The sequence below is a fragment of the Pongo pygmaeus genome, chromosome 19, assembly GCF_028885625.2.
Source record: "Pongo pygmaeus isolate AG05252 chromosome 19, NHGRI_mPonPyg2-v2.0_pri, whole genome shotgun sequence".
NCBI lineage: Eukaryota > Metazoa > Chordata > Mammalia > Primates > Hominidae > Pongo > Pongo pygmaeus.
In genome coordinates, this window is record NC_072392.2 from 28,913,558 (window position 1) to 28,933,621 (window position 20,064).

Consider the following 20,064-nt stretch of genomic DNA (forward strand, 5'->3'; position numbering starts at 1 on the left):
AAATCAATATTGGTTTATACAGTATTTGGCGTGCTATTGACATATGCAGTAATGTATACGATGTCAGAGCTAGAAAATAGCTTAGATACGATTTGGATTCAGCGCCGGGCGGGTCCGCCCCCGCCAAGCCCCGCCCCATCCCCTCCCCCCGCCTCGCCTCATCCCGCCCCCTCCGCCCCCCGCCCCCTCCGCCCCCCGCCCCCTGCCCTCTGCCTCTCCGCCCCGCTCCCTCCTCCCCGCCCCGCCCCCTCTCCTCAACCCCGCCCCGCTCCCTCCTCCCCGCCCCGCCCCCTCCTCCCCGCCCCGCTCCCTCCTCCCCGCCCCGCCCCCTCTCCTCAACCCCGCCCAGCTCCGCCTCGTCTTCTCCGCCCCGCCCCGCCCCCGAGACCTGCGCTGCGTGCCTGGCCGGCGGGGCTGGCTGTTTGAGGACTGCGTGTGGAGCTCCATAGCCGGTGTCTGAAGTCGTCAGTTTACTGCTTGTAACGAAGGTAGCGATCACTGGGAACCTGGAAGTAGAGACTCCTTTCTGCCGTCCCTCCGTCCCTCGGGCTGCTGCGAATCCCCCCGCCGGCCTCCAGGACTCCGGGCTGACAGAACGCCCGCACCGGTCCCGCCGCCCCAGGGCCCGCTACGCGCCCGGCATAATGGGAGAAAAATCGCGATGGAAAGGCCCAGCCCCTCGCCATGCAGACGGGAAGCTTGGCCGCACGTGTGATCACCCTTACGCCCCTTGGAGTTTCACCCCCTCTTCGCGGGCTCCAACAGCCTGGGTCGTGGCCTCCTTGTCCTGTGTGTGCCTCTGGGCCGCAAGAACACAGTCCCGAGCCCCCGCGAGCCCGCAGGCCTCCCACCCGCCGTGCACAGGCTGCACTTCTGCGCCCCAGCACTGCGCCTGCGGGACCATCTGGATCACTTTTCCATTCTGATGACGTCCTGTACTTCGTGGCTGCAGGCTCCTCAAGCCCCAGGTCTGTGCAGAGAAGAGCAAAGCAGCAGATCCGTGCCACAGCTTTCTGGAACACCCATTTTACTACCAGATTTGGAAGGAACGAAGTTAAGTAATTTTCAAGGTAAGTAATTAAAATTTTACGATGAAAAGGCTAGAAACTCTTCTGCTGGTAATAACTGTCAGACATATCTGCCTGAAATGTCAGACTTTTTCTGAGAAAAAAACTGAAAACTTGTTTCCCATTATTTTAAATAGGAAAAATTATAGGGCACAGCAAGTCAATAGAAAAAAAACCTACCAATTTCCTAACTCACAATGAGGCAGTAGGTTTAAGTTGCACATAAGTTAGGATGTAAAATGCTTAAATGTTGCCACTTGGTCACCCACATTTGATATGGTTGTTAACATTCAGTTGCCTTGGATGCAGTAGCTATGGCTTGAGACCAGCAACATCCTTTTGCTGAACCTCCCTTTGTCACCTGAACCTCCCCTTTGTCAACACACCAAAGCTTTTTGAAGTGACTGTCATGATCCTGATGGTCTACCAGTTGTTGCTGGAAGCAACATGTGGCTTTTTCCAGCAAACTATTTAGTTTAAAATGCTGTAATTTTTGAAAGCTCAAACATTATGTCTACAACCATCAGCCAAAAAATTTGAGACAGGTTCTTGCTCTTTTGCCCAAACTGCACCACGAAAGGGGCTCCAGCGATCCACCTGCTTCAGCCTCCCCAGTAGCTGAGACCACAGGTGTGTGCCACCATGCCTGTTAATTTCTAAATTTTTTGTAGAAACTACATCTCCCCACTTTGCCCAGGCTGGTCTCGAACTTCTAGACTCAAGCAGTTTTCCTGCCTTGGCCTCCCAAAGTGCTGGAATTACAGGCATGAGTCACCAACCGCACCCAGCCTGAAAAATGATTTGTGAGATAAATAGCTGCTATACAGTTTAGATATTAAAAACTAAGATGTATTCTTCCAGGAAAGTAATAATTTCGGATATATTCTGTGTCACATCCTGTATGATGAAATAGATGGCAAAAAAAATCCCATTTAATTTAAAGATGGAAGCTGTAACTTCAAGTAAATTTGGAGCTGAGGAGTCCTTTCGGGCTATGACCCCAGAATTCTGGGGTTCTCTGTACCGATTTTTTGCTAGTGTCCACACACAAGCATTCCTTAATGCTGTGCGTTAAACAAATAGACCTTCTTTAACCCCAGATTTCTCTCCATTTACCATCTGTTTCTCTGCTCCATGCAACTGCCTCACCTCATGTCCTCTCTTGCACCCACTCCTCTCTAGCTTTCCTCCAGGGTACTTTGCTGAAACGACTTTTATCTCAGTCATTTAGCTGCATTTGACACAGACGATACAATTGAGGACTTCCACCATTTCTTCTGGATTTTAGGGACCTTCCCTCCTGGATTCCCTCTCACCTTTATCTTCATCCTCCTGCTCCTCCTCCACCAGATCTCTAGTGATCCTCTCAGAATGATCCCACACAGTCTCATAGCTTTAAATACCATCCATCTGTTGATAACCACTAGGCTTGGGGCCTCTTCCCTGAGGGGAGCACCAAGAGTCATCCCTGACTCCTTTCCCTTCTCCCCCAACCCCCATGCAACCACACAGCAAGTCCTGTGGCTCTTGAGTGCAACCAGCATCTTGATTCACCATCTCCAATTCCACAGCCAGTTTCAGTCACCTTCCTCTCCTACTGATCTACTGCCAAAAATCCTCCTACTGCCAAAGATCCTCCAACCTCCCTGCATCCTGTCTTGCCCTGCTACAGTCCAGCCTCCTCTCAAGCATCCAGAGTGATCTCTTGAAAATGTTAAAACATGATATAGGCATACCCCCAACCCTGTGTAAACCCTGCCACTGTCTACTCATTGCAGTGAATAAAAGCTCAGAGAACCTGGTGCCTGCCTCTTCAGCCTCATCTCCTACCCTTGCTTGTTCTTGCTTTGTGGGTCAGATTTTCTGGTCTCCAGAGGTGAATACAATTTTAACTGACAAATGCTAGATCATAGACTCTATCTACAGCATAAGGCATGGAAGGAAAAGTCTGAGAGAATGAAGGGCCAGAAAAGTTTGTTTAAAAAAAAAATAAAAAGCACAGGAAACTGGAAACATAACTAACCTGTATGTATATACTTAACATGGTAACAAAATGAACTCTTTAGAAACTGAGCCAACAGACTTGCAAACAAATAGAAATACCTTTGGTCCTACTCTGAAAACAAAAAGAATCCTTAGTGAGTATACAAGAACAAAAATTGTACACATTTCTGGGTCATAATGCAATAAAACTAGAAATAATTGAAAGACAATTTAAAGATGTTCAGCTTCCTGAAAATGTTAAATTATCCTTTTAAACAAATTAATGCCTACATCAGGGTGCAAATCCAAAACACAAATACCTTGCCTATAAAAATATATTTTTGCAAACAACAGTGTATCGGGATGTAAGGAGAGAGCTCACTGACTCAGAAGCTCCCAGAGTGACCAGATGTGCTCATGGGAACTGGAGCACTGCCCTGGAGTCATTTGACATCACCTTATTACAAGTAGGAACAGCCATGCTGGGAGATGCTCAGATGCCAGTAATAAGTCAGAAGATTCCCTCCTGAACGGGACCTCCCAGTCCTCTTTGGCACAGGGTTCCAGGCGTGACCACAAATCCATCGGTGAGGGCTTTCAAGATCAACCTACCCTCAGGCAGTGGAGTGGAAACTGGCACTAGCAGCTACAGTGGAAAAAATGAATGGCCTCTAAGAATATGTCATCTGCCCCATGCAAAGACTCTGGATCCCAGAAGTCCTCCTGGTAAGGTCTCAGAGCCAGACAACTTCATTTCCTGTCACCTGGGCTGCTCTCCCTCTGACAGCTATGGAAATTGGTGAAGCACAGGAACATATTGGAAATGGCAATGATGTGCCATGCCAATGTGTGGAAGTGTACAAGTTAAGTAATATTTTAAAAACAGAACACACAAAAGTTTGCACAATCCGACCAAAGCTCTGTCATGTATGTTTCTAAACAAGTTTGGACGAGAATTTGGAAATGGCTGAAATTTTTTTATAAAGCTCATGTTTTTAGTTTGTTTAAATGTAAAAGCATACACTTAGAAACAAGTTAGTATGTAAAAATTTTTAATCTTAGCTATCTGGAAGCTTCAAATACCTAGAATGAGGCATTTCCCAAAGTTCTCTGTAACTTGAATTTTACCGTAGTTTGAAAATTCTTGCCCAGCATAATGGCTAACACCTGTAATCACAGCACTTTGGGAGGTTAAGGTGGGCAGATCACTTGAGCTAGGAGTTAGAGACCAGCCTGGGCAACATGGTGAAACCCCATCTCTACAAAAAATTTAAAAATTAGCTGGGAGTGGTGGCCCTGCCGATAGACACAGCTACTCAGGAGGCTGAGGTGGAAGGATCCTTGAGCCCGGGAGGTCTAGGCTGCAGTGAGCTGTGATTGCACCAGTGTACTTCAGACTGGGCAATACTGCCAGACCCCACCCCCTCCCCTAAAAGAAAGAAAACTATTAGTTCATAGTGCAGCTGATGAAATAATTTACATCCACAAAGAAAGGGGCAATCATAATATGTATATAATTACTCAGTATTAAAATATTGTGTATAGTATTACATGTATTGAATACCTATAATGAATGGGGCACTGCTTTAAGCACTTTATACTCATTATCCCACAAGAATTCTCTCTCCAGCAGGTCTTAGTATATTCAATTTAAAGGCTAATTAGTAAGCAATGTATAGAATTGAATGAGAAACTACTTAAAACATAGAAGGCTCTCGAAAATACAATGTGGAATGAGTAATGCAAGTTACAGAGATACACAGCACATTTATAGAAAGTGTAAAAACTTACAAAGTTAAGCAGTATATTATTTAGGGAAACAATATATTATTTAGAGATATTATGTAATAAAAGTATAATGAAAGTCAGGGAAATAATACTTTTTGTAAAGCTTCAGATGAATGATTGTCCCAGATGGGGTTACATTTCAGAAGGGCCAACCATGCAGACGGCTTCAAATGTAGTGGAGTAGGTGATGGGTACAATTATTTATTTTACTTTTATGTGAGTCTGTGTATGTGTGTGTGTGTGTGTAATTTTGTATGTATAAAATAGTTCGTAATAATTTTTTTTGAGTTGGGATGTTTCTCTGTCTCCCAGGCTGGATTGCAGTAGCATGATCACGGCTCACTGCAGCCTTCACCTCTCAGGCTCAAGTGATCCTCCCACGTCAGCCTCCTGAGTACCTAGGACTACAAGTGTGCACCACCATGCTTGGCTAAATTTTTTAAATCTCTTGTAGAGATCGGGTCTCACTCTATTGTCCAGGCTGGTCTTGAACTCCCGGCTTCAAACAATCCTCTTGCCTCAGCCTCCCCAAGTGCTGGTATTACAGGGTAAGTTGCTGTGCCCAGCCTAATTTTTTTTTATTTTTAAACAGCTTTATTGAGGAAAAATTCACATACCTTATGATCTGCTAGGGTTTAATATAATCACAGATATGTGCAACCAAAACCATGGTTAAGTTTACAACATTTTTGTTAGTCCTGTACCTTTTAGCTATCACTCTGTTCCCCCCACCACCTACCCCAGCTGTAAGCAACCACAAATCCAGTTTCTGTCTCAATAGATTTGTCTTCTCTGGGCATTTCATATAAATCGATCCATATAAGTGTTTTTTCATGTCTGGCTTCTTCACATTTGTCTCATTCCAGAAGGTGTCTGAATTTTTCCACAACTGGGAACACTAAGCTGTGGGGTGAATTTTTGGTTCCCAAGTGAATGTGAATGAGGCAGAGTGGAAGGAGAGTTCTTTGACTGAGGGAACGGGACAAGAACCAATGAAAGAAAGAGATCCAGCAGGAGGGGAGGGAGGAAGCGGGGTGGAGAGCTGCTTGAAGCAGATGAACAGAGCTCTGGGCCGTGACAGCAGAATAGAAGGTGCAGTGCAGCAGGGTGCAGGTCCTGAGGGGGTGAGAGGGGGAATGTGGAAAACAGCAGGTCATAAACTCTGAATTCCAGCTGCTGGAGCTGTGGGTCCCAGGGGCCTGGTTATCCCCTCACAGGCAGGAGCTGGAAAGTGGGGCTCTGCTCAGGTCCAGGAAGGAAGTGGATGCACTGGTGGTGTGGACATGTGCATGGAAGCCCACAATGCCCACAACGTGAGGTCAGAACTTCAGGGAGAACCTGCATTTGGGCTCCAGGCTGGTTGGAAGTATTCTTTCATTCAGCAGCCTTCTCATTAAGTGCCTGCTGTGTGACAGACACTGCAGAGCACAGAGATGCAATCTTACCTGTCCCAGCCTTCCAGGCACCAGGGGTGCCACGCGCTTTCAAACAACCAGCTCTCATGTTTCATAGAGCAAGAACTCACTCACTACCACTGGGACAGCACCAAGCCATTCCTTCCAGGGACTTGCCTGGAAGGCTGGGACATGGTTATTTTCCATCTCCCCATGGTTCATGGAACTGTATTCTGCATAGAATGGGCAAAGTGCAACTATCATTGATTAGTAATTGAAGAAACAAAGATTTCACCTTCATGTTTTTTACAAAATGCAATATCTGAGATGTAGCATTCTATATCTTTGGCTTCTTTAATGTTAGCTATACAGACAAAATAGAAAATGAAAAAAACCTTCCAATATTAAATATTCACATTGATGTCTGTATTAGTCTATTTTGTGTTGCTATAAAAGAACACCTGAGGCTGGGTAATTTATGAAGAAAAGAGATTTATTTGGCTTATGATTCTGCAGGCTGTACCAGCCTGGCACCACCATCTGTTTCTGGTGAGGACCCTAGGAAGCCGCCAATCATGATGGAAAGGGAAGTGGAGCAAGGAAGAAAGGAGGTGGGGTGCCACATGCTTTCCAACAACCAGCTCTCATGTTTCATAGAGCAAGAACTCACTACCACTGGGACAGCACCAAGCCATTCCTGAAGGATCTGCCCTCAAAGACCAAACACCTCTCACTAGGCCCCACTTTCAACATTGGGAATCAAATTTCTTTCTTCTTTCTTTCTTTTTTTTTTTTTTTGAGATGGTGTTTCGCTCTGTCTCCCAGGCTGGAGTGCAGTGGCATGATCTCAGCTCACTGCAAGCTCTGCCTCCCGGGTTCATGCCATTCTTCTGCCTCAGCCTCCCAGGTAGCTGGAACTACAGGTGCTCACCACCATGCCTGGCTAATTTTTTTGTGTTTTTAGTAGAGACGGGGTTTCACCATGTTAACCAGGATGGTCTCGATCTCCTGACCTTGTGATCCGCCTGCCCTGGCCTCCCAAAGTGCTGGGATTACAGGCTTGCACCACTGCACCCATCCTAGGCCCCACTTTCAACATTGGGAATCAAATTTCTTTCTTCTGTTTTGTTTTGTTTTGTTAAAGAGATAATCTCACTCTGTCACCCAGGGTGGAGTGAAGTAGCGCAGTTATAGCTCACTATAGAAGCCATGGCTGAGCTGAGCCATAGCTTACTGTGGCATCCAACTCCTGGAGCTCCAGAGGTCCTCCCACCTCAGCCTCCTGAGTAGCTGGGATAACAGGCTCAATCCACCATGCCCAACTAAGTTTTTAATTTTTTGTAGAGACAGGGTCTCACTAGGATGTCAAATTTCAACATGAGATTTGGAGGGGACAAATATTCAAACTGTATCAATGTCAACAGGTTTTTTTTTCCTCATAAAGAGTATCTATGTGTTAGGAACTTTAGATGTTTAAAAAGTGGTGGGGGGGAAGAAATATATAATAAGGGACACACACTTTATAATTTCCTCACATTTTAAATTACTCCAATAACTAATACATAGATGGATTTATGGGTCTGGAATTTTTTCAGTGAGACATTTGTTTATAATTAAAATGTGGATTTTATCTCCTTATTCCGTTTTAATTCAGTCCCAGGCCTGAGCCACCATCAAAACCTTCCTACATTGAAGCTGGGGTTTTTCCCTGAAAATGTTGCTTTTTAGGAAAAAAGGAGGCAGTTGCCTTGAGCCAGCTGACCTCGGCCGCCATGCCGCTCTCACAGAGGAGTGTTATTCAGTGGGAAGTTTTGCTCCCTGCATGGCACCGCAGCCCCTCAGCCATGAACTCAGCAAACACTGTCCAATTTTGCCCCCAGTAACAAGCACGGGGCACCATCACAGGCTAGTACCTAGTGTGAACTAAGTCTTGGGAACTTACTGGAATTGTTGGAAGATATGTCCCTTTTTAGTAATGCACATGGCTGTAAATATTAGGTACAATTTGATTTCAGACTCAATTCGTCATGTGTTTTGGCTCAGCTGTGGCCTGCATATGGTGTTGCTGATACAGAAATGAAAATGCTGGTGAGCCACAGAAAGAAAAATCCTGTGTTTTCTGAAAGCTTCAAACACCTTTGGCCTTGTTCCTTAATCACCTGGGAGGAAGAGAACCTACAAAAACTGGAAACGAAGTGGCCAGCAACCAGCCCTTGAGAGGCTTGCTGAGCTGTGAGGGTCTGGAGGAGGAAGAAGCTCTGCATTGTTTCTGCAGCCCCCGTGCAAAACAATGTTGAATTCCAGTGTGATATTGAAATGAATGTATTTTATTGTAATGTTAAATCTTAAATTTTTTATTAAGTCCTTTGTTCACAAATGGAAACAACAAAATGACAAATTATTTAAAATTTTCAGATTTTATAACCTTCCTGTCCTCTAGCAAAAAAAAGAAAGAAAGAAAGAAAGAAATTTGATTCCCAAAGTTGAAAGTGGGGCCTAGTGAGAGGTGTTTGGGTCTTGGAGACAGATCCTTCAGGAATGGCTTGGTGCTGTCCCAGTGGTAGTGAGTGAGTTCTTGCTCTATGGAACATGAGAGCTGGTTGTTGTGAAAGCGCGTGGCACCCCGTCTCCTTTCTTCCTTGCTCCACTTCCCCTTCCACCATGACTGGAGGCAGCCTGAGCTTCGGAAGGGAGGCAGTCCTTTAAGACAGCCGTGTCCAATATAAACAATATGAGCTATGCCTACCTGTAGTTTTAAATTTTCTACTAGCCAGGTTAAGGAAACTAAAGAGAAACAGGTGGAAGTGATTTGTAATAATATAATTTATTTGACCCAATGTATCCAAAATATTTTAATGTGTGATCAGTATAAAATTATTAATGAAACATTTTACATTTCTTTGTCCTAAATCTTTAAAACTCACTCCATATTTTACACTTCTAGCATATCTCAGTTCAAAGCAGCCAGATTCCAGATGTTCTGGAAGCTCTGACTCCCTGAACTCAGGAAGGTGAAGGGCCTGAACCCCACTTCTCTGCCAGGAGCGAGGGAGCTCCCCCTCCCTACCCACATCTCTTCCCAGTCCCAAAGGAAGAGAGAGTGCCCTGAGAGAGCAGGGGCTGCCAGCAGGAGGTGGCCACAGGTAGGCCACTGCTGCCCATCTGCTGCTTGGTGGGGCCATTCTCCCCTCCAGAGATCAGAGGACAGCGGGATCCCAGGAGGTGGGACCTGTCCACAGCCTTGACCTCCAGAGTTTAGATTTGGAGGGAAGAGATTCCAGACAAACGCCTTACCTTGCTATTTGGCCTTTGCCCTAGTGGTCAGGCTGTCATCTATTTCCTCCTGTGTTGTGCGATACTGTGTGAGTTTTAAGCACATACACATCTACATGCATTTCTTTATAATTCAAGGGACCCAACTTCTAATAAGGGGAAAAGGAATTCAGTACCTAGACAGTCCCTATAGTGTGCCAGCTAACTTGTAGTCAGCATGTTGTTAATCCTGGCATCCTGTCAGCTCTGGGTGTGTTGGTTAGCTGTTAGTGTGTAATGAGCCATCCCAAAACTTATTTAGCTCATGATTGAGCAAGTCAGCAATTTATGACAGGCTCCTGCCATAAATTACTTACTATACCTATAAAACCTGCCATATCTTTGTAAGGTATAGCAATCTTCATGTGTGTGTATGGGAGAAGGGGGTCAGCTGCTGGTGACCAGGAAGCTCTGCTGTTGAGAGTGAGTTGACTGTGGACTGGGCAACTTTGGTTCTCTTCCCCAAAGTGTTTCATCCTCTAGCAGGCTAACCTGGGCTTGTTGTCATGGAGATGGCAGGGTTCTGAAAGAAAAGGAAGAAGCATTCAAGACCTTTTGAGACTGGGCCCAAAACTGCCAGCTGGATCCAAGTCTTGGGAAACAGATTCTAACTCTGGATGGGAGCAGCTGTAAAAGCGCATTGCAAAGGGTGTAGACACAGGGAAGGTTGAAGAAACACGTATAAAGCACTCCACATGTTTGGAAATTCTTTTCATCCCATTTTGGTATTTGTAGGCTATTACTGGTCTTCAACACAGACTAAATCAAAATGCTGTGCCCAAAACAACCTCTTACTCTGAAAGCAAGTGATGTAAAGATAGATCTGCTGAAAAGACATTTCCTCCTGCTGCACTTTAGTCAAGCAGCTGAGCACATCTTGAAGCCGTCCTTTGATTTTAACAGGGCAGAGCTGTTTTCAAAGACTGCCCACCACCCCTCCCCACAAAGCTGAGATGCTGCAATGAGGCAAATCCCAGCAGCACACAAGGAAATCAGGCACAGCTAAGGTTCTCACCCCTGATGCACCTTATAATCACCTGGGTGGCAGGGGGCTTTTAAAATTCCCAAAACCCAAATTGCAACAGACCAGTGAAATCAGAATCCCTGGGGTAGGATCCAGACATCCTTTCTGTTTAAAGCTCTCCAACTGGTTACAATGTGTGGCCAGAATTGAGAACCACAGCGTGAAACCAACGTCTTTTGATGAACTAGTAGCAAATGGTTTCTCAAACGAATGTGAAGTCTTTGCTGCCGAGCTGTAGCCTTTCAGTCTTACTTGCGTTATTTACATTATTTACATACTATCTTTTGCAGGACTTGACCTCTGCTCCTCATTTTGTTTCTGATTCAACTCAATTTCACAAGTACTGAGTGCATACGATGTGCAGAACACCGTGCTAGTTATTGTGGCCTTGGTTTGGGGAGGACTTTGCTGGGAAATAAAATCACATCGTCAGAAATAAGAGTCTTGCTACTTACCAAATTGAGGCAAAAATGGGAAGACCTAGGGGGTCTCACCCAAGGGTTAGGACACTAATAGATACATCAGAATATTACAGTTCATCTGCTGATGCTGTGAGTGGAAGTGTCCCACTTTGAAACAAAAAATGCTGCTGTTACTCTGAGATATTAAGTTTTGTGTGCAAATACGTGATATTTAAATATTTTGTTGATATATAACATGCATGTAGAAATACATGCATAAAGCATTCACTTAAGCTCAATGTATATTATGACAAAATTGATACACGTGGGTAACCAAGAAATAGAAGCAGCCTCACTCATGTGGCCCACAAGCGCTTTCTCCCTCCCTCCTCTTCAAATGTACCAGTGTCTTAACAGCTGACATTACAGATCAGTTTTATCTTTCTGTGCGAGTCTTTTCGTTACAGAAAAATTTAAATATATAAAAATTGAACAAAATTGTATAATAGAGCCGTGATCCAGCTTCAACCGCTAATAATCATGTGCCATTTTTGTTTCTTCTGTACCACAGCCCTTTCCCTACTACCCTTCATTTTATTTATTTTTTAGTTCTTTTTTGGTGAGGTAAGATACACATGCATTGAAAGGCACAAATCTTAATTGTACAGCTTTGAAAAATAAATACACCCATATAACCTTCACCTCTTTTCAGAATGGAATATTTCAATCATCCCCAGAAAACACCCTCATGCTCATTCCTAGGCAATTTTTAACTTCCCCAGAGGAAAGTACTGTTGTGGGGGTTTTTTAACCATAAGTTCATTTTACTTGAAATCATACAATATACATTTTTATGTTCAGCAGTCTCAGCATATTTGTGAAACACCTCCATAGTGTGTGTTTTAGTAGTTTGTTCCTTTGTATTGCTGAATAGTATTCTGTTGTATGAATGCACCGTGGTTTGTTCATACATTTCTCTGTTGATGAATATTTGGGTTATTTCCTGTTTTGGGCTATCATAATAGTAAAGGTCTATGAACATTCTTTTACAAGTACTTTTTTGTATTGTTTTATTCCTTTATTAGCATTGAAGTGACACATTTTTTCATTTTTTAGCAGTTGCTCCAAGGATTACAATGTGCATCATTAACATTCTCACAGTCTAGAATTAATATTGTGCTATTACAGTGAATGTAAAATAGAAAAACTTGCTACAGAATAGTGCCATTTATCTCCTATCCTTTGTGCTGTTGTTGCCGTAAATTTTACATCTGCATGGCATAAACCCCACAACACAGTGTTATATTTGCTTTAGTCATAGATCTTTAGATGAAATTAAGAGGAAAAAAAAGAAAAATATATAATAAATATTTGGAGGGAGATGTTTTGAGGCCACAGAAACATACTGTTTCTTCATCCAAAATTTTTGCATTCGTTGATGACTCTTTCCTGCAGTAATGATTACTGTGGTGTTCTAGTGGTAGTTTTCTATTTGTGCTCCTTCAACATTTATTACTTGGAATTCTTCTGCAAGGAAGATTTGTCTTTCCTTCCTGATTTATTTAATGTTTTCTATATCAGTATGGACTTGTGGATATTTATTTTATGTTCTTGGTTACAGTTTAGTGTTGTCATAGTTGTTTGCCACTCACATTGTTCCACTTTGAGTCATAGCTCTTCCAGGTTGGCTTCTTTTGACATGTCCCCACCGTTTTATGTTTTTTAAAAGCACTTTCTTATTTTCTGGCACTGCAAGTTGCTCTAGTCTCATCTCGTGTTTTTCATGGCAGGCCTAGAATTAGTCATTTCTCCAAGAAGCCTTGGTTTCTTTTATAGGAGAATGGTATTTAGAAACCAGGATCTGGGTACTGGGTGTGCTCATTAATACTGGGATATCACTGCTTCGAGGCCCTCTCAGCATAGTTTGGAAACACGTGAATGTTTCCAAACATGTATGCATTAATACAAACTCAGCATCTACCTATCTACATCTGTCCATCTAAACAGATACATTAAAATAGACATGGGTTCATACTGACATTCCTAAGTCCATTCCAGCACCTTAGGGTTTATTCTAGCATTCTCCCATTGTTTATTTATAACTCTTTCACCTACAGAGAGAAACTGGGCTCTAATTTTCTAAAATATATTTGCTAACATGGAAAATCGTTTCAGAATTGCTAACCCATATCCTGAAACAAATTTGCCAACCAGAATACAGTATGTTTGTGTGCAGTTCTTGAGTCTTACAGTATGCAGTCAAAACAGTATTTTCCAAGGTTACTTAGGTGAAGACTTTTTTCCCCCACATTCTTCAATATGGGTTAGTCAATATTTTTAATTCAGTAAAATTCGTTTGTCACCAACTGCATTCCATCTGACCCACCCACCATCTTTGTTGATTTTTAAATTTATATAGAATAAAACTCATTCTTTGTAACATACAGTTTCATGAGTTTTGACAACTGTATAGAGTTATACATTCACGTTCACAGTAACAGAACTGTCTCATCACCTCTAAGATTCTCTATTCTTGACGCCTCTTTGTAGTTAACCCCTTCCCCAACCGCATTATTTGGCAACCACTAATCATTTTCTATCCCTATAATACTACCTTTTCTAAAATATCATATAAATAGAATTATAGAACATATACAACACAGATGAATCAATTGGGTTGTTTGTTGTTGTTGAGTTGTCAAGAATCGCTTGGCGATATATGTGAGAGTTTATTTTGGGGCTCTCTAGTCTGTTCTGTTGGTCTATATGTCTGTCTTTATGCCAGCACCACATTGTTTTGATTTCTGTAGCTTTGTACTAAGTTTTGAAATCAGGAAGTATGAGTCCTCCAACATTGTTCTTTTTCAGGATTGTTTGGACTATTCTGGATCCTGAAATTTTGTATGATTTTAGGATGAATTTTTCTGTTTTGCACAGGACATCATTGGGATTTTTACATTCTTGGTTTAGTTAATTCCTAAGTATTTTATTCTTTTTGATGCTATTGTAAATAGAATTTTCTTAATTTCCTTTTCAGATTATTCATTATTAGTATTTAGAAACACAGCTGATTTTTGTGCACTGATTTTGTATCCTACCATTCAGCTGAATTTGTTTATTCTAACAGGAGTGTGTGTGTGTGTGTGTGTGTGTGTGTGTGTGTGTGTGTAATCTTTAGGGTTTTCTACATCTAAGATCATATCATCTGCAAACAAATATAATTTTACCTCTTTCTTTTCAGTTTGGATGCCATTTGTTTCTTCTTCTTGCTTAATTGTTCTGGCTAGAACTTCCAAGCCATTTTGAATAGAAGTGGTGAAAGCAGGTCTCCTTGCTCTGTTCCTATCTTAGTAGCAAACCTGTCAGTCTTTCACCATTAAGTATGATGTTAGTGTGTGTTTTTCATATATGGTCTTTATTATATTGAGGTAGCTTCCATCCCCTCTGCATTTGCTGAGTGTTTTTTCATGGAAGTGTATTTAAATTTTGTCAGATGCTTTTTCTACATCTGTTGAGATAATCATGTGATTTACCACTCCATTCTCCTAATGCAGTGATGTTTGAATGTTCAACCATCCTTGCATTCCAGGAATAAATTATACTTGGTCATAGTGTATAATTATTTTAATATGCTGCTGAATTTAGTTTGTTGGTATTTTGTTGAGGATTTCTGCATTGATATGCATCAGGGAAGTGATACGTGTCTCTAGTTTTCTTGTCTACTTTTTTTCTGACTTTGGTATCAGGGTAATGCTGACCTCATAGAATGAGTTTAGAAATGTTCTCTGATTTTCAGTTTTTTAGAAGAGATGGATTAGTGTTATTTAAATGTTTGATAAGATTCACTAGTGAAGCCATCTGATTCAGGGCCTTTCTTTGTCAGAAAGTTTTTGATGACTGATTCAGTCTTCTTAGTAGTTATGGGGTCTATTGTAATTTTCTGTTTTCTCATGATTCAGTCCTAGTAGGTTTTGTATACCTAAGAACTTGTCTATTTTATCTAGACTGTCCTATTTCTTGGCAAACAGTTGTTTATAATACACCTCTTATAATTCTTTATTTCCGTAGAATTTGTAATAATGCCCCACTTTTATTTTTGGCTTTGAGTCTCTTTTTCTTAGTCAATCTAGCTAAAGTTTTGTCAGTTTTGTTCACCTTTTCAAAAACCAACTTTGGTTTTGTTTATTTACTGATAAGGAGGGATTTATTTCTGTCATATACTGTTGGTTGTTTATATGCCTTATAGCTTTTTTGTTCTTCATTTCCTGCATACTGTATTCTTTTGTATTTAATTGATTTTTGGTAATGAAATGTTTTAATTTCCTCATTTCCTTTTGTATATGTTCTACTGTGTGTGTGTGTGTGTGTGTGTGTGTGTGTGTGTGTGTACCACCATGAGATTACATTTAACTTGCAAGTTTATTCATTTTATTCAATTGTATAAACATACTGTAATTTATTTATCCATTCTGCCCTTGATGGTCCTTTAGATTTTTTTTAATTATTGGACTTTTTTTTAGAGCTGTTTTAGATTTACATGAAAAATGAGTGGAAAGTACAGGGAGTTCTCATATATCCAGTTTCCTGCCCACATGCCCTGTTGTTACCCTTACAGTCTTGCCTTGTGGTACATTTGTTACAGATGATGAACAATGTAGAAACATTATTATTAACTAAAATTCACTAGAAGTCACTCTTTGTGTTGTACCTTCTATAATTTTGAGAAATGTGTAATGACATGACATGTATCCATCATTAATGCAGCATGCAGAATAGTTTCACTGTCTTAAAATATCCCTTGTGCCTCAGCTAGTTGTTCCTTTTTTTCACCCTCCCCCTCCCACAACCCTGGCAACTACTGCTCTCTTTACTGTTTCCATAGTTTTGCCTTTTACAGAATATCATGTGGTTGGAATTCTATGGTATATAGCATTCAAGTGGGCTCCTTTTACTTACCAATATGCATCCAAGTTTCCTGTGTGTCTTTTCATGGCTTGTTAGCTCAGTTTTAAATCAAGGAATAATAGTTCATTGTGTGAATCCACAACAGTTTATCCATTCACCTATTGAAAGGCATCTTGATTGCCTCCAAGTTTTAGCAGTTATGAATAAAGCTATCATAAACATTTACATGGAAGTTTTTGTGTGGATATAAGTTGTCAGCTTACATATGATAAGTGTATACTTCACTTTATAAGGAACTGCCAGGCCAGGCACAGTGACTCACGCCTGTAATCCCAGCACTTTGGGAGGTTGAGGTGAAAGGATTGCTTGAGCCCAGGAGTTCATGACCAGCCTGGGCAATATAATGAGACCTCATCTCTACAAAATAAATTTAAAAATGAACCACGTGTGGTGGTGCCTGTTGGTGTTATTATCATTGTTATGCAACCTGCTCTAGGAAATGACGATCCTGTGTTCTCTAAGATGAACCTAATGAGAACCACTCAAGTCAGTAGTCACAACCCATCATTAGCAGAAGCTCAGAAAATAAGATGTTAAATGCCTGGCCATTAAGTTTTCTTATCTTTATTTCTACAGAATCATCACCCCTGCCCCATAAACATGAAAGAAAAGACAAGAGAAGCACCCCAGAAGAGAAGGGGAGAAGTGCCCCAGAAAAAAATCATCCAGTCTCTGAAGTTTGCCCAGGTGGGCACAGGCCAGCCAGCCTCTCCTCTGGTTGCCCAGCCAGCTACAGGCTGTCATTTAACCTTCCGCCCAGCATGCTTTTGAGTGTGCAGAAGTGCTGCATGCCCTCTTCTTTGAAAACCTGTTGAGCAAATGCCTCTGCATTTTATGCACCTTCAACCTCCACAGCCAAAGGCCCCCAAGACCAAACATGCTGTGCACACAGAGCAGCTCTTTGTGTCCCACTCCTGGCCGATCTCCTGCATCATCTCATTGAGCTTCATTGAACTCCACAGTCTGCATGCTCTGTGGAACTCAGGGTCTTCATTTTGCATGGAACTCAAGGTCTTCATTTTCCATGGAACTCAAAGTCTTCTTGCTCTGTGGAACTTGGAGTCTCCTGGCTCCATGGAACTCAGGGCCTTTGTGCTCCATGGAACTTGGGGTGTGTGTGATTCATGGAACTCAGAGTCCTTGTGCTCTGTGGTACTCAGAGCCTGCGTGCTCTGTGGAACTCGGGGTCTGCATGCTCCGTGGAAAGCACCGGGATGCACTTGACCCCCCACACCCACACACACATCCTTCATTTTATTCCTGGCCCTCACCTGTCCACCCTGTGAGGTTTCTTCACCCCCACTCTCCTTTGAGCTCATGCCGGGTCTTTAGGACTGGCCTGAAGCATGGGTGTTGGTAGGAGGGAGTGGCTGAGGTCATGCCTTCAGGCAAATTCTGCTAGTGTGGCACCTGATGGAGCTGCCTGGGGAGGATGTTTCCTTGGAGGACGCGCCCTGGCAGCCATGGCTTCTTATGGTGCCTGCACTGCTGCTGCTGCCATGGGGGCACCACAGAGCCACACTGGGGGCTGTTCTGGAGTTGGTGGTTTTCATTTCCAGGTTAGGTAGGGACTGGCAGGCACCTTGGCTGTCCTTGTGGCTTCTGCCCTGACCCTGGTCCTCCCCAGGCTGCCGATTTTCCAGGCTGCTGCTCTTCCAGGAGGAATTGAAGGTGGGAATGGCTGAAACCTCAGCTTTGGATTCGCAGAGACTCTAGGCTGTGTCATGCAGAAAGGGAAAGGATTGCAGATGGTGGTGGCATCAGCTGAAGGCAGGGGATTCACTGTGATGCTGGAGCCATCCACGCTGGGATGTTTGCATACAGCCCAGGTTCAATTCGGTGGCCCATCAGCGAGTCCTGGATTCAGTCTCACTCGCAAGCCATGGACAACATGAGCTCAATTTGCCAGGACTCTTGGGGTTAGGGAGAGCTCAGCATCCGGGTGGCTCTGGTTCCTTCTCATGCTGAAATTCTGCTGGTGTTCCTCCATGGGACCCTTGTGGGTTTTTCTGAGGTGCCCCTCTTGCTGGAGTCGAGGATGAGAAATGTTTTCAGTGGGTTTTCACCCTCCACACATATGTAAGAGGTGTTGTGTTTCATTCCTGTAAGTATCCATTGCTGCAGCTTCCTGAAGTTGTGTCTGTTAAAAGGCAGGGACCCGGTATCCAGGCTACAGAGGGTGACTCCAGGTTCCACAGCACCACTGTGGACCAGTGTGCCTATGGCCTTAGGAGAATTCCCAGATAGCACAAGGGGGCTGCCCCAGAGGGTGTTCAGCTTGTTGCCAACAGTTACTGAAGCCAGAGTCTGCAACCTTGATGTTCAGGTGAAGCAGCCAGAAACAGGTGTTCTGGCTTTAGGTCCCTGTGGACAATGCCATTCTCTCCTTCCCAGGCTACTGATGTCCTGGGTTGCTCCTCTTATGGTAGAAGCTCAAGATGGAATGACTGGAGCTTGGCTGCCTCCGGTTAGAGCCTGGGCTCTGTATTGCAGACATCACCTGGCAGAATTCCTCATGGGCCCCTTTTGTCGTGAGTGTGACTGCTGGGGCCAGGGTTGTCGTGGGTAGTAAAGGTATTTACCAAGACAACTGTGAGTAAAGAAAGGCAAATTTATTACAGAAACTATGAAAATACATTGCAAGAATGCAACATGCAGCACAGCAGAGAAGGGGCTGTCTGCAAAGATAAAAGGCTGGAGGGAAGTTTTCTAAGGTTGTGCTGGACGGGGCTATGTGCCAGTGAGCTTGTGCTATATGCTAAGAATATGTTGGAATAATTTTAACTGCCAGGGCTTTCCTCTTCTGGTGCCTGAGGGAAACGCCCTGCTGCTTTTAGCTGTCTTGTAACCCACACGCCTTTTCATTTCTGAAGTTGCAAGATAACGGCTGTGGTTTTTCACACAAAAGGGTTGCAGACTGGGTTAGGTCCATGTTCCGCCAACCTGGCTCTTTCCCAGTTTCAGTTAACTTAGTGGTTTACTAGAGCCCCACACCTTTCTCTTTCATATGGCCATGATCCAGGAGGTAATCCGTCACCTCCCCTCCACTAGAGTGCTCCATGGCCAGGGGTAATCCTCACCTCTCCTCCGCTAGAGTGCTCCATGGCCTGGGTAATCCTCACCTCTCCTCTGCGAGAGTGCTCCATGGCCAGGGGTAATCCTCACCTCTCCTCCGCTAGAGTGCTCCATGGCCAGGGGTAATCCTCACCTCTCCTCTGCGAGAGTGCTCCATGGCCTGGGTAATCCTCACCTCTCCTCCGCTAGAGTGCTCCATGGCCAGGGGTAATCCTCACCTCTCCTCCGCTAGAGTGCTCCATGGCCAGGCAGTGTTTCCTGCGTCCAGAGCACCTCAAACAATTTCAGTGTTGTGGCGACTGAGGGCCTTCACCATACAGACTTGGCAGCATAGTCTAGAGGCTGGAGGGGCTCTGTGACTCCCATTAATGACGGTCACTGCCACGGTTTCCCCAAGCAGGATGTGCCGGGAGAACTGCTCCATGTTGGCTCAGCAGAATGTTATTATAGGTAGCTCAAAAAGAGAGGGAACAGGGCTTCTCTAGATTATTTCAGGGAACAGCTATTATTTGAATGTTAATTTAAGACTATTTTATCAATTAAAAATGTAAGGCCCAAGAAACTTCATTTAGGAAGAATGAATAAATTGAATGAATACTGTTAAACTTTATGCTTCTTTCAACAAATATTTTCTGCTCCTCTCTATGAGTCAGACACTGTGCTAGATACCATAACATAGAAACATAGTGTCAATCAAATATGGTGTGGGTACTGTATGTCAAATTTAAAAATAAAATAAAAGTGCTATATAAGAAACCTCTCAGTGCCCTGGAGGCAGGGTCCAGAGACATATCCTATGTATGACTGGGGCTGAGGTTTAAGGGATGAGCGTCGGTGATGAGACGGATGGGAGAGGGCACCTAGGAAAAGCGTCTTCAGGCAATTGTGGTTCAGTGAGCTGCAGCCGTTGTGGCAGGAGAGTGAGGAGTGCAGCCTATCTGGTGATTTGCTGTGGTGATGTTCTGCAAACTTGCCTCCGGGTCCTGAAGTATTGCTTCTGGGAAACACAGGGTAAGGTTCCTGCAAGCCTCTGGTTGCAATATTTTCAACTGCCA

General features: G+C 43.5%; 1 pseudogene; it reads left to right on the forward strand.

The window, feature by feature from the left end:
- The first annotated feature begins 394 nt into the window (after nt 1-394).
- LOC129017668 (putative uncharacterized protein LINC02693) lies at nt 395-19,765 on the forward strand (annotated as a pseudogene).
- The last annotated feature ends 299 nt before the right edge of the window (nt 19,766-20,064 follow it).